Source organism: Pinus tabuliformis, chromosome 3_2 (genome assembly GCF_031772625.1).
Source record: "Pinus tabuliformis cultivar Carrire ecotype Pingquan chromosome 3_2, CPIR1, whole genome shotgun sequence".
NCBI lineage: Eukaryota > Viridiplantae > Streptophyta > Pinopsida > Pinales > Pinaceae > Pinus > Pinus tabuliformis.
The window spans coordinates 138,126,288-138,139,509 of record NC_142302.1 but is presented as its reverse complement, the minus strand read 5'-3'; the positions used below and the strand labels follow the sequence as shown (position 1 = coordinate 138,139,509).

Sequence of the window (13,222 nt, the reverse complement as noted above, 5' to 3'; positions counted from 1 at the left end):
CGTTGAGGCACTTAAGCGAGTGCAAGACTTGTCCGCAGAAAAATCCCAGGTGTACTCCTGTAGGACTAGTCCAGCGTAGGCCAATTCCAGTGCTTATAGATGGCAATGCCAAAAAGGTCAGGCAACATTTGGGAGAAATTCTTGCTAAACAGAAAGAATTAGGCATTCAAGTAGCTGAAGTACCAAATCATCATATGAAAGGAACATATGAAGTGGCCACAAAGGTACCACGGTTTGAGAACTTTACAACCCTAAGGATAATGATGCAGGAACATGGTTTAGCATACGCAGCATTAGATAGCCTTCGTCAATTCCTTAGGGTCAAGCCTTATGAAATTAAGGCAAGGTATGATTTTCTTATGGAACAAGATCATCAAAAAGAATTTGCTGAGATTGGAAGTAATGGATCTGGTGTTTAAAATTTAGCCTTAGGTGATACATTTCTTGGAAAGGATCTTGATGCAGCTATGGATCCCTTTGATAATATGTTTTGTCGTCGCTTGCATGGTTGTTCTTAGGCTCTTGTTTTTCCTTGTAAAAAACAATCACCACGGGTACCTCCAGAAGAAGAGTGTAACATGTTGTGTGGTATTCTCTGCTATCATCTACGAGTTGCAAAATTTGAAGAAACAAGTGGCATAAAACATGTTCTTTCAATCAACAATGATGTAGCTAAGGTATGCACCTAAAGGAAAGGTTCAACAGGTGGTGGTTTGAGAACAACAAAAGCTCCTCAAACTGAAAGTGGTTGTTCAAATGAAAAGCCAGTCACTGAAAGCAATTGTGATGAATATGTGAAATTTCCATGATTGCAATAAATTGGAATCTAATCTTCTATCTACTGGAGATTATTTGTGTTATGTAATTAACTTTACGACAAATATTGATTAACTCACTATTGCAATCTTCACAATAAAAAATGTTGTAGAATATAAAACTGGCACTAAGAAAACATACATGCACACATAAAAATATGACACTGCTATTTTTGGACAAATGTCCCTGGAAAAACCCGGAGGGTTTATTATTATTCAGCAATTTAGGAGAAATTACAATTGGTTACCTTTCACGGGCAAACCTTTGGAAAATACTAATCTCCAATGGAAAAATAATCTGGAGACTAACTATCTCCTCCTGCAACTCGATCTGGCCTCTTCTTCCTGGCAACTCGCACTCTCCCAGGCTATTCGCACTGCCCTCTGGTAAATGCACACTGCTGCGTTTTTGGAAATTCATTCAACGCCAGAATCTGCCTCTTGGACTACTTTAAGACCACTTACTCTGCCTACGAATAATAGATCTGTCCTCTGGCTCACTAAACGAGCTCCTCTGCCACTCGCGTTGTCTACTAGCTACTTGCACTGGCTAAATACGGCCTCCTCTGCAGATAATTCAGCCTCCTCTTCCTGTCTCCCTAACACTGGAAAATATTGAGGAAATCTCCTCCGGAACTCTACTCCCAAATCTCTGTTAAACCCCTGCTACCAATGCTTCCCTAACTTCAATTGTTCCCTTGTTGAATACCTGCAACTGGGTAGTCGAAATGCTCTCTCAATAAACTATGTCTCGATGTGTCTTCCCCAAATCCTTCGACCTGCTCTCATAATCTCTCGTTAAAGTCTCAACGGCCACGATCACATCTCAACCATTGGCTAAGATCATCTTGACTCCATCAATTAACTTTTTCAGAAGTCTCTAGAGAAAAATCAAAGTCCCTCAATTAATTCACTTTAATTAACCAATTTTCCTGAGTTAAACTTGGGAAATATTTTAATTATTGACAAATTAAATTAATTGAGGTGTCTCCAAGTCTTTTCTCGCAAAACTTTTTTATGGGTTTTGGATATCAGAATATCTCGTGTTCCTTATAGCCTCTTAGACACCATAGAGGCTAGAACATCTGTCTACTGCTACCATAATCTAATAGAATATAATGTGGGGAAGGACAACTTTGAATTTAAGCAGTCTGAATCGTCATAAGGGTAAACAAAAAGGAAAACTTGCAGGGAGTTCAAAGAAAAATAATAAAAGGACTGCTAAATGAGTTTTAGTCTATATGAAAAAAAGGCAAAAAAGGATGGCTCCAAGCATTGACAGCAATGCCATTGGAGTTGTTTCACCAGTTGATATTAACCTGAGATCAAACTCAAAAAAGGCTACTGCTAAAACATTGGGGGCACCACATAAGAAGAACAACAAGACATCCTCTATAAAGAAGTTTTTGAGAAAAAAGAATTCAACTGTCAAAGAGGATAACAATGCAAACAATATGGAGCTTTAGGATGACATTAAAGCTAACATCCAAGGTGCTCCAACTGAAAAGGAAGAAGATGGGGAATCTTGTAGAAAGGACTCAATGGTTGTAAAATGTGCCAAACAAGATGACTGTGGCAAGAGTGCAATTGAGAAAGGTTTATATGCAAAAGGTGTAGAGATTTTCGAAAAGAACAGTCGTTTTATAACATGCAACTTATTGAATGTTCTAAAGACATGTTTTGAGATAGCAGAATATATCCATCACAATGAATTCACAATGCAGTGGGCAACCGAAGATGAGCCAAATTGTTGAGAAATCGGAAGGCTTGCATATTAAATTAGATTTCTCTTTCTTTGATAATTGCGTGTGAAGTTTGTTGGCTTCTTATTAATTTAATTATGTTCTCTTCCATCAAACAATTATCAAATGTAAAAACATGAAGATCACAGTATACAAGAAACACAAGATATAGGTTCCAAGCCAAGGAAAAACCCCTCCAAGGAGAAAACCCTGAAAAATTCTCTATTTATAGAATCAAATCAAAGTGAGATATCCAAGACCCATAACCAACCTTCTAGATGCCAAGTCAAACCCTCCTTTCGCACAACAAATTCATCAACAACAAGAGATATGATGAGGCAAAATTTCCACAAACTCTTCTCCAACTTCAAACTTTGGCCCTCCTTCTGCAAAATTTCATAACCAATTGACCGAATTGTTTGTGTCCAAATCAGCTCAAATCATCCTCTATTTATATTGTCCCAAGAGGTACGAAATTGCAAATAGACATGTCCTTTGGGGTTGGGTTGACTTGACAGGTAGGCCGACTTGGCATCTAGAGGGGTTTTTGACCCAAATTACATATTTAAAATTCTTTTTCGTTTTTCTTTAAAATAGGCCCTGCTGCACTCATTTTGTCAAAGTTCTAAAGGAAGCAAATGTACCATATTTTTCTTCAAAGGTTCAAAATCATCAACCATCAGGACTATGTTATTGTAAACCCATTTTGCAAATTTTTAATGTAAATGATGCCAGCAAGACCATGAATGTATGTAACAACCTAGGTAAGCCTATTATTTTGGCGATAATCTCATCCTAGGAGGTTTTTCATCTCACTGACTCATTAATGTTTCTAAACAAAGATGGTTGACAAAGTTTTTCCCTCCAACCTCACCCCAAAGCTAGGGTGGAATTTGTCATCGAAGTCTTAGCTGAGTCCTAGTGTTCTAGTTGAGTCTTATGCAAAAGTGATTTGGGAATAATTTAAGCTAGTTGGCTAAATTATTTTATTACAAATCACTTGGTCTACTTGATCATATTGTGTTGCAAAATTGGATATGTAATTTGAGGGTCTAAGCTGAACAGGTATTCCACCTTTGTGGGTTGAATTGTAAAAATCTCATGTAAAAAATATTTTAGTGGATGATCCCTCATACTTGGACACCATAGCTAAAATATTAAAGGGTGGAAAAAAGATTTAATCCCTTCAAGTGTCAAATAATTAAAATTTCTGGCAAAATTAAATAAAAATCGTAAGCCAGAAATTTAATTAATTGGAGTCAAAATTAAATGTCTGGAGAAATTAAATTCTCCAAGTGGAAACATTCATGGTATCAAAAGAATTAATTTTTGGAGGTCCCCCACCAAGGGAATATTGGAAATTTCAAGAAAAATTGGACCCTTGGACCTTGGTGGTTAAGTCAAAGTCAATTTTTTAAGGAAATTAGCTCAAAATAATTAATTTTGAGCTAATAAAAAATGGATTTAATGAGAAATTCGAAAATTCCTTAAAATATTTATTTTCAACAACTAAGATTAAAAGATCACCAAGGATTTATCAACGGCCAAGATTATTTTGACGAGGATCAAACCAACTAGCGGTTATTTTTCCACTTGGAAGATTTATCTATATATCAGAGAGTCATTTGTGTCAAAAGCCATCTGATGTTTAGCTAAGAAATTGTTGCAAAATAATGGACACTGCAGTCCCACTAGGAACATTTATTTGAATCATAATAAAGACTTTGGGATGCAGTTCATGGTGTTCAGTGTTCATCTAAGTCACAGGACACGTCCCTCGGGGTCTTGTGTCTCGTATTTCACGTGTTGGACACGAAAAATGCCCTAAAACGTGTCAATTTTTTTTCCTTTGTGTCCTCCAATCGAGACACATGTTTTGGACATGTCGAAAATGTGCCCTAACGTTTTTGGTTCTTAGGACACGTGTCCCATGAGAAGTGACATTTAAAACCTGCAACATGGTTTATTTTTGGGTTTTTTTTGTCATTGTTCACCACCGAAGTTGAGTTTGCTCGTCGCTGGAATCCAATTTGTTGTGCAATGTGAAGAATTCCATCAGATTCGAGCGCAATGCTCACAACTTCACATCGACCTGGACCTAGAGATGTAGGAAACGAGCGTTCGCATGCTTTGCTGAGAGTTTGGAGCACTTAAATTTCTTATAAGTTGTGGTATAGCCTACGGAACTTAACTTAATTATACACGAGTGACCATAAAAATCCCAGCTCCCCGTCATGTGCTCATTGCTCACTACACCTTCGAGGTCTAAAGGGAGGGAAAGCTTGATTAACGCTCTGGTCAACAATGAAGTTTGAACACATATAAATTTATAGCTCATAAACTACCTTATGTGAAGTTTGAACATGATCAAACTTGTTTGAAGTTAATAACAAAAATTATAGCATGAACAATGAACACTGAACTGTGAACATCATTGATGTAGTAAATTAATAAACTAACTAGTAAATTACTAAATAGTAAATAGTGTATACTAAATACTAAATAGATATCATCATGATTCATATCTATATGGATCAAGCACTATATTTCAGTGTTTTTTATATATATATATATATATATATATAATGTGTCCCACGTGTCCTGTTTCTGGGGTCGTTGCGTTTCGTGGTAAATACTCGTATTTACATGTCCTTCGTGTCTCGTGTCCTCATGTCATGTGACTTAGGTGTTCATTGATTTGTGGTATGTGCTGGGTATGGGCTTTCCTATATTGCGCTTATTAATTTTAAAATTTGTTTTTCATTAGATGGGGATAAAGTCATTCTATTAATAGATTCTAGGTTTATCTTAGATTATTTGATTCGCCATATGTCTAACAAATTTTCTTTAGAAAAATATATAGTGTTTGCAGATTCCCCAGTCCTTGGTCCCCAGGTTCACAAACTATAGGTATGAACTGACCTTGTTTGGACTCCAGATATTTATATGGTTGATCTAACTTCGCTAAGGTTATAGTGTGCATTGATTTTCCAAAGTATTATTAGCCATTTATCAAAGAAAATTAAAAAAAAAATATTTTTCAAAATTTATCTTAAAACCTTTGTATATTTGTAAATTTTGTAAATTATTTTTACTAGTGGGGTTTTGAGATTTTGTATATATTTGGGGTTTTGGGTATTTGTAAATCTATTTGTGTAGGTGAGATCTAGTAGAGAAAGTTGGAATAGAACTAGATCTAGGCCATTGAAGGTACATTCTATTTGTGCAAGTGAGATCTAGGTCTCTAAAAAATTTTGCAATGCCAGCCATTGAAGAATTTGCAGAAAAATTCAAATTTGAAGCAAATAAATTTTTTTTGAAGCTGGGGCTTTAATTTTCAACCCTCCCAAGGCCAGCATTGGCCTCTATCCCACCTGCGTCAGCCCTTTTTCCCTCTATGTCATCATCCTTTTAGGGCTTTTAGGGTTGGTTCTACCCTCTTGGGGCCTCGGCTTGCCCTTCTAGTCCTTGCATTAGGGTTCCAAGGCCTTTCTAGGCCTAGTCGTGGGCCTAAAAGGCCTCGGCCTCCCTCAGAAGCCCTAGATGATTGCCTCAAAGGTTAGTTGTGGCCTCTTTGGGCCCAAATTTTTCCTATCCCCCCAGCGTCAAGCCTTTTAGGGCTTTCTCTTTCTCCTTTGCCCTTCGCTTTCCCTTCCTTGGCCCTTTTTTGACCCATTTTCAACTCTCTTTGGCCTCTAAACCTAGATGCTAGCCCTTTCTTGAGCAATTAGCCCTCTCATAGCCCTAATTTGACCCTTAGTCACTTCTGAAATTTTCAGAACTGAATGCTTGGTGGGTTTTGCAGGGAAAAGTTGCTCAAAGTTAGTGTTTTCAAGTGAAAAATCATTGGAGAAATTTTTGGCAACTTGGGAAAGTCCATCTACAAGGCCTTGGGCCTAGAGTTTGCTCTATAAACCCTAGATTTATCTTTGTTTTGTTATAGCTGTAAAATCATCTTCATAACAGTGATATAAGTGCCCTAATAACATATTTAATTGGTCAAAATACTCTAAAATTGCATAATAAAATTTTCCTAAATTTTTGGCCACTTATGTATTGCATATCTAGCCTAAATCTAAATTTTAGCTTGCTGGAATTTCTCTGCATAACAGAATAATCAAATTTGATATTTTCTGAATATCACACCTAAGAGTGCTCAAAATTTCAAATTTTTAGTTTTGGCAAAATTTTCCAAGTTTTGGGCTTGACTTGACAATTGTTATAGCATCAATAGCTCGCTGATTTCTGATTTACTCACAGTTGTAATAAGTTATTTCAAATCTGATATGTCACTAAATATTGCATCTTAAAGTGGACTAAACTCATAATTTACATTAATCAAAGTGTTGGGCATCTCACTGAGCATCTCTAGTTATCATAGACTTGTTGTTTCTTGGGTCTACATTGATTTGTTTGTTGCTGTCATAAGTCTCTTACTATTGTTATATCATTCACTTGTTGCTCATTGGAACATAACTTGCATAAGTGTTTTCATAGTTTTACATTCTATTATTCCTTGTTGCTAGCATTAACATTGTGCTTTCCTTGTGAGTTTATATGTTCATACTTAACATTAATAAGCTCATTCACTAAAGCAATCTAATTATAACTTCCGTTGGTATTGAGTATCATTTGAAATCTAATTGCAATTGTGGCATTGGCATAAGTTCATTGGTAATCTTCATTGGAATATCTTGAGTAATTGTGTTTGGCATCTTGAATCATTGGCTAATTGATAAGTGGATAATTTTCTCTAAGTTCTTGTTGATTTGGGGTAGCATCGGATGTGCTCTAAGCCTCAAATTTTGCAGGGAGGCTTGGGCACATATATTCCAAAGAACCCAGAAAGCGTTTTGGGAAATTCCACCCAGAGACAATTACATTAAAGTAATTAATATTTTTTAATTGGACCCTAAGTCTAAACTTAGGAAATTAGAAATATTAATGGGTATTAATCTAATTGAGGGTGTAACATCTAGAAGAAGACGGAGATCAAGCCAAAATGATCTGAACCTTTGATTAGGAGTTAATTTAGGTTGTTGGTTGTTCAACATAAAGATATAAGAAGGGGCTTGAGGGTCATTTGAAAAACACACTGAGAGATCAAGAGATCAAATTTCTAAAGTGAAAAGTTCTTAGGAGGAAATTTTGATCGAGGAGATTTCTTGCAGAGAGGGGCAGTGAGATCCAAAAGAATGAAGTTTTCCTAGGTCGGAGAGTACGAGGCAGAGAGAGGGCAGAATGACGTCTAAAGAGAGGCAGACATGGACCACGCAAAACTGACGCAGTGGCAATGCAAGCCTTAGAGGGAGATCGAATTCCTTTGAGGAAATCGAGTTTTAGTAGTTAGGAGTCGGGGTGTGAGATCAGGAGGCAGTGATTCGAATTTTCCAACCAGCAGAGAGTCCAGAGAAGGAGCACAATGATAGCCAATAGAGGTGACACAGGAACTGCACAGGAGTGACATAGTTCTGCGCAGAGGCTCCAGTTCATCGTGATCAGACTCAGATTCTCCCAGTGACAGGGTGAGATCATTTCACCATTCATTTTGTCCAGTTTCTCTCTGTATCGAATAGCTAGTTGAGCGTCCACGAATTGTACTCAGATTTACTCCTACATAATAATAAAACCCTCATATCTGCTTCTCCGATTTTCCTGCATTGGGTTTTTCCGGGGACATTTGTCCAAAAATAACAGTGTCAATTGTGTTGTATTTTCTTTCTTTCTCATCTTCTTGTTTCCGCATAATATTTAATTAAGTGAAGACTGTAGTGTATATGTTTCGATATTTTCCATAGGAAACTGCAAATAATTTGGTTGATTAATTTAACAAATAGAAGAAACATTATCAGTTGCTGCAGTAGGGTTTCCCGTTGTGGAATTTTCACATGGTATCAGAGCTACAGGTGAAGCAAGAAGAGAAGAGCAGGTAGATTCAGCGCTGAGCAGAAGAGGGAAATCGAAAAGTTGCAAGAGGCAGTAGTTCGAAACCCTAGAGGGTTTGCGCAGTTCTTAGCCGGAGGGCTGAAATTTCAAGGCAGTCTCTCTTCAAGAGAGTCGACGGAGAGAAGGGTTTCTAGATCGAATTTTTGTCAGGGCAGAGGGAGCAGCGCTGAAGCCTCAGCGTGAGGAGAGCTAGTGGGACGCAGATTTTTCTGCAAGCATTTTGCTGGGCAAAAAATCGTTAGAAGAAAGAGAAGCACTACTGAGGGAATTTCTTCCTCAGAGAATTCCTAGCCAAGGAATTCGAATTCTCTAGAGCTGAGCAGCAACAAGGGGCAGCAATTTTACTAGCTCCAACAGGCAGTGCATAGGCTAGCCCAACGGCAACACAGAAGAGAGGAGATTTTCGGCATTTGTGGCAGAAATGGCAACCAGTGGCTTGAGGGATCAGGACAGGATGGACAGAGCATCCAACTACGTCATATGGAAGGCTAGAATGTCATTCCTTCTAGATGAGCATGCCCTCAAGACATATGTCGACAACGTGGTGGTTGTGCCTGTAGATCCAGATCTGCTGAAGAAATACAAATCAGAAATGGCGAAGGCCAAGAGGACGATCCTTGATGGAGTAAAGGATCACGTAGTGTGTCATGTCGCTAGCAGAGGGACTACTAAGGAGATGTGGGATGCCTTGGCAACGCTATATCAGGGATCTTCCGAGCAACGAAAAATGTATTTGGAGCAAAAGTTGAGATCTGCTCAAATGTAGAAGGGAGAGCGTGTGGATCCATTCCTCAAGAATCTGAAGGAAACCCGTGCTGAGTTGTCTACTATGGGGCATACAGCTTAGGAGTCAGAGTTGGTTAGACTAGCCCTCAATTCTGTCTCAGATGAGTGGCAAATCTTTGTCCAGAGTATCCTGGGTAGAGCAACATTGCCGAATTGGGATGAGATGTGGGTAACTCTAAAACAAGAGGAACTGAGGTAAGACTTAGTCAACGTCAAACTTGACAGAAGTAGCTGCGACAGTGGGTTGAAGCCCAAGGAGGAGGAGGATAATGCAGCCCTTGCATCGAAGGGACAGCAAGAGCAGCGAAGACGTAAGAAGGACGTCTCGAAGATCAAGTGTTTCAAATGTGGTGAGATGTGTCACTACGTTACTTAGTGTCCTCTCAAGAAGAAGTACAAGGATGAGAAACACGATCTGAAGGTTGCGCCCGCGAAGATCAAAGAGGAGTTCACCATGACAACCGAGGTACCTCCAGGAAGGAGGTGGGCTAATTTGGAGCTATAGTTTGAAAGAGCTACAGATGGGAAAGATCCTTGAGGAGTCCACCTCTTGGATCAATACCTTGTTACGGGAGCCCAGATAAGAAGTAGCAGGATGGACTAGTGCCAGATGATACCGAGGAGTGTCAGGGAGACAATTGTAGTGGCTAGGAGCGTCAGAGACTGAACAACAAAGAGTAGAGTTGGCAGCAGTGCAAATGGCACAAAGCAGAGGTCAGCAACAGCACAGTATATTCAAAGGGTCAGTGCAGAGACTAGCAACAGTTAGGATCCAGCATTCACGTGGTATCATACTTAACTCAGTTAGTTCAGTAATTTTGGATGTTTTTTCGTTGCTGATAGAGTAGCAACAACAGTTTGCGATGCAATGGCAATTGGTAGTGGCAATGCTAGCAGCAGCACAAATGCAACACTTGAGAGGGAGTTGTAGTATGGATGCAGTGTTGACAGTGGTAGTGTCAGCAGTAGTACAGTTACAACAACAACAACGCAATAGTTGATGGACAACATGTCAGACATCAGTAGCGCAAAGGACGATGCTTCAGAGTCAGAGCAGTATGCAGCAACAGTATATTGCTAGAGCACATTCCTCGCTAAGAGGGAGTGTTGATTTGGGGTAGCATTGGATGTGCTCTAAGCCTCAAATTTTGCAAGGAGGCTTGGGCACATATATTCCAAAGAACCCAAAAAACGTTTTTGGAAATTCCACCCAGAGACAATTATATTAAAGTAATTAATATTTTTAATGGGACCCTAAGTCTAAACTTAGGAAATTAAAAATATTGATGGGTATTAATCTAATTGAGGGTGTAACTTCTAGAAGAAGACGAAGATCAAGCCAAAATGATTTGAGCCTTTGATTAGGAGTTAATCTAAGTTGTTGGTTGTCCAACATAAAGATATAAGAAGGGGCTTGAGGGTCATTTGGAAAACACACGGAGAGATCAAGAGATCAAATTTCTAAAATGAGAAGTTCTTAGGAGGAAATTCTGATCAAGGAGATTTCTTGCAGAGGGGAAGAAGGAAGTTTTCCTAGACCGGAGGGTACGAGGCAGTGAGAGGGCAAAACGACATCCAAAGATAGGCAGACGCTGGCCCACGCAGGGCTGACGCTGTGGCAACGCAGACCTTAGAGGCAGATCGAATTCCCGTTGAGGAAATCGAGTTTCAGTAGCCTGGAGTCGGGGTGTGAGACGGGAGGTAGAGATTCGGATTTTCCTGCCAGCAAAGGGTCCAGAGAAGGACCATCGTGATACCCAATAGACGTGACACAAGAACTGTGTAGGAGTGACGCAGTTCTACGTAGAGGCTCCAGTTCAGCGTCATCAGACTCACATTCTCCCAGTGACAAGGTGAGATCATTTCACCATTCATTTTGTCCAGTTTCTCTCTGTATCAGATTGCTAGTTGAGCATCCAAGAATTGTACTTAGATTTACTCCTGCATAATAATAAAACCCTCAGATCTATTGCACTAGTGGACATTTGTCCAAAAATAACAATGTCAATTGTGTTGTATTTTCTTTCTTACTCATCTTCTTGTTTCCGCAGAACATTTAATTAAGTGAAGACTACAGTGTATATGTTTCGATATTTACCGTAGGAAACTGCAAATAATTTGGTTGATTAATTTAACAAATAGAAGAAACATTATCAGTTGCTGCGGTAGGGATTCCCGTTGTGGAATTTTCACACTTGTTATCAATTGGTGTTGAACATTGGCACTTGTATTCTTAAGCACTTGTCTTGTTTTAAGATTGTTTTCCAATTATTGTTAAGTACTTTTATCATTAAAGGCTAATCACAAATATAAGTACTTAAAGACTTAACCAATCTTAACTCAAGTGACTTCACTCATAATCATTGCATAAGCATTTTAGGCTTAGCTTGCATTAAAAACTTACCTCCAAGCATAAGTTTGGTTAGTAGACTCTTAGGACAACCTTCTCTCATCTAGCTTGAAGGATCCAACCCTTCTTAGTGGTTAACACAGTGACCTTGCAGTTGTCAGAGCCACAGTCTCTGCAACGCCAAAGGCACTGGGTGGTTGGAACATAGGGGGAGGTATTGTTAATCAAGCCTTTGCTTGCTTCCCGTTGGCTTCCATTCCACAACCTACTCTGAAGATTGTTTCTCAAAACAGTTAAGGGAAAGGTTCCATTTAGATTACGCATATAATATGAAATTAACCAAGATTCTTGCATCACACTTAGGTCTTAGGGGTTGTATCTCATATAGGTTAGTCAATCATATAAACAGCGGTTTTCCATTTGGTTAGTTGGTCATAATTTATAATAAGAAAGAACTTTTGACTCCATAAGGCACTGGTCTCAATTCTAAATCTAATTGAATCCTTAATCTTGCTAAATTTTCAACAAGTAGCTAGGCCACTCAACTGTGTCTCTCGGGCAAGTTGGTTCCCAACTTGCTTTCCATCATCTCACTTCCATAGGGACTACCCCCCATAGCCTGTTGTTGGGAGACAACTAGAACGGAGTGGGTGAGGATCAGAGTGACAGCGCCCGCCCTGAGCCGTTGTCGCAATGCCTATACAATCCAGGTGATAACAAGTCCAAATAGAACTTTGACTCTTTGACTCAATAAAACCTAGAAGCATGAAGAACATGCTTATCTAATAAAATAATAATAAAGATTATTTTTCTTCTTTTTCTTTTATATAAAATATACAATGATACAAGTACAAATATATTTATGAACACTGAACCTAGTTACATTTTCTAACACTCCCTCTTAACTAGGGAGGTATTCATAATTCCATAATTGGTACAAGGATACTTCTCAAATTGAAATATTCTCATAAGAAGAGTTGGATTGATAAGCCATCTTTTAAGCATCAACATCATAACCAACATTGTCAAATTACAACATAGCAAGGCCTTAACTTGACAAGCTCTAACTCTCCACAAGACTAGAGCACAATGTTGGGAGGCATACATATGGACACCTCAGCCTCTCAAGGCACATACCCCATCTGAATGTTCACAAGGTATGTCCTTTTAGGACTATTCTTATCTTGGATTCCCAATCCTCAAAGAATATCAGTCCTCTTCGACCACTCTTATCTTGGATACCCTGTCAGATCCTCAAAGAGTGTTGGTCCACAAGACTACTTCCTATCTTGGATTCCCAATCCTCAAGGAGTACCAGTCCCAGATGCTTATCAATCCTCCATTCTCCCTCCCAGTGTGATACACTAGACATACAATGGTTAGTCCTGGCCTAGTGCATGACACATATGGAGAATATGGTGTCCACCATCACTCCCTCTTAGCCAGGGAGGAGGTCCTTACTCCTCAAATATGAAGGAGATTTCTTGCTCCCTCTCAATCAAGGAGACATCATCACAATCCTTAGTTGGTCTCATACTTCATCAATGCATCAACTACTTGTTCTTTCGTGGAGATCTTAGTGG

The 13,222-nt window shown here is 38.9% G+C and overlaps 1 protein-coding gene and 1 pseudogene across 7 annotated transcripts in view; one reads left to right on the top strand and one right to left on the bottom strand.

Annotated features, from left to right (window-relative positions):
• LOC149180205 (uncharacterized) overlaps nt 1-13,222 on the bottom strand; it is a 65,421-nt gene that overhangs the window by 35,046 nt on the left and 17,153 nt on the right. The gene's annotated exons all lie outside the window — the stretch shown is intronic.
• On the top strand, nt 258-2,569 carry LOC149180206 (histone-lysine N-methyltransferase CLF-like; annotated as a pseudogene).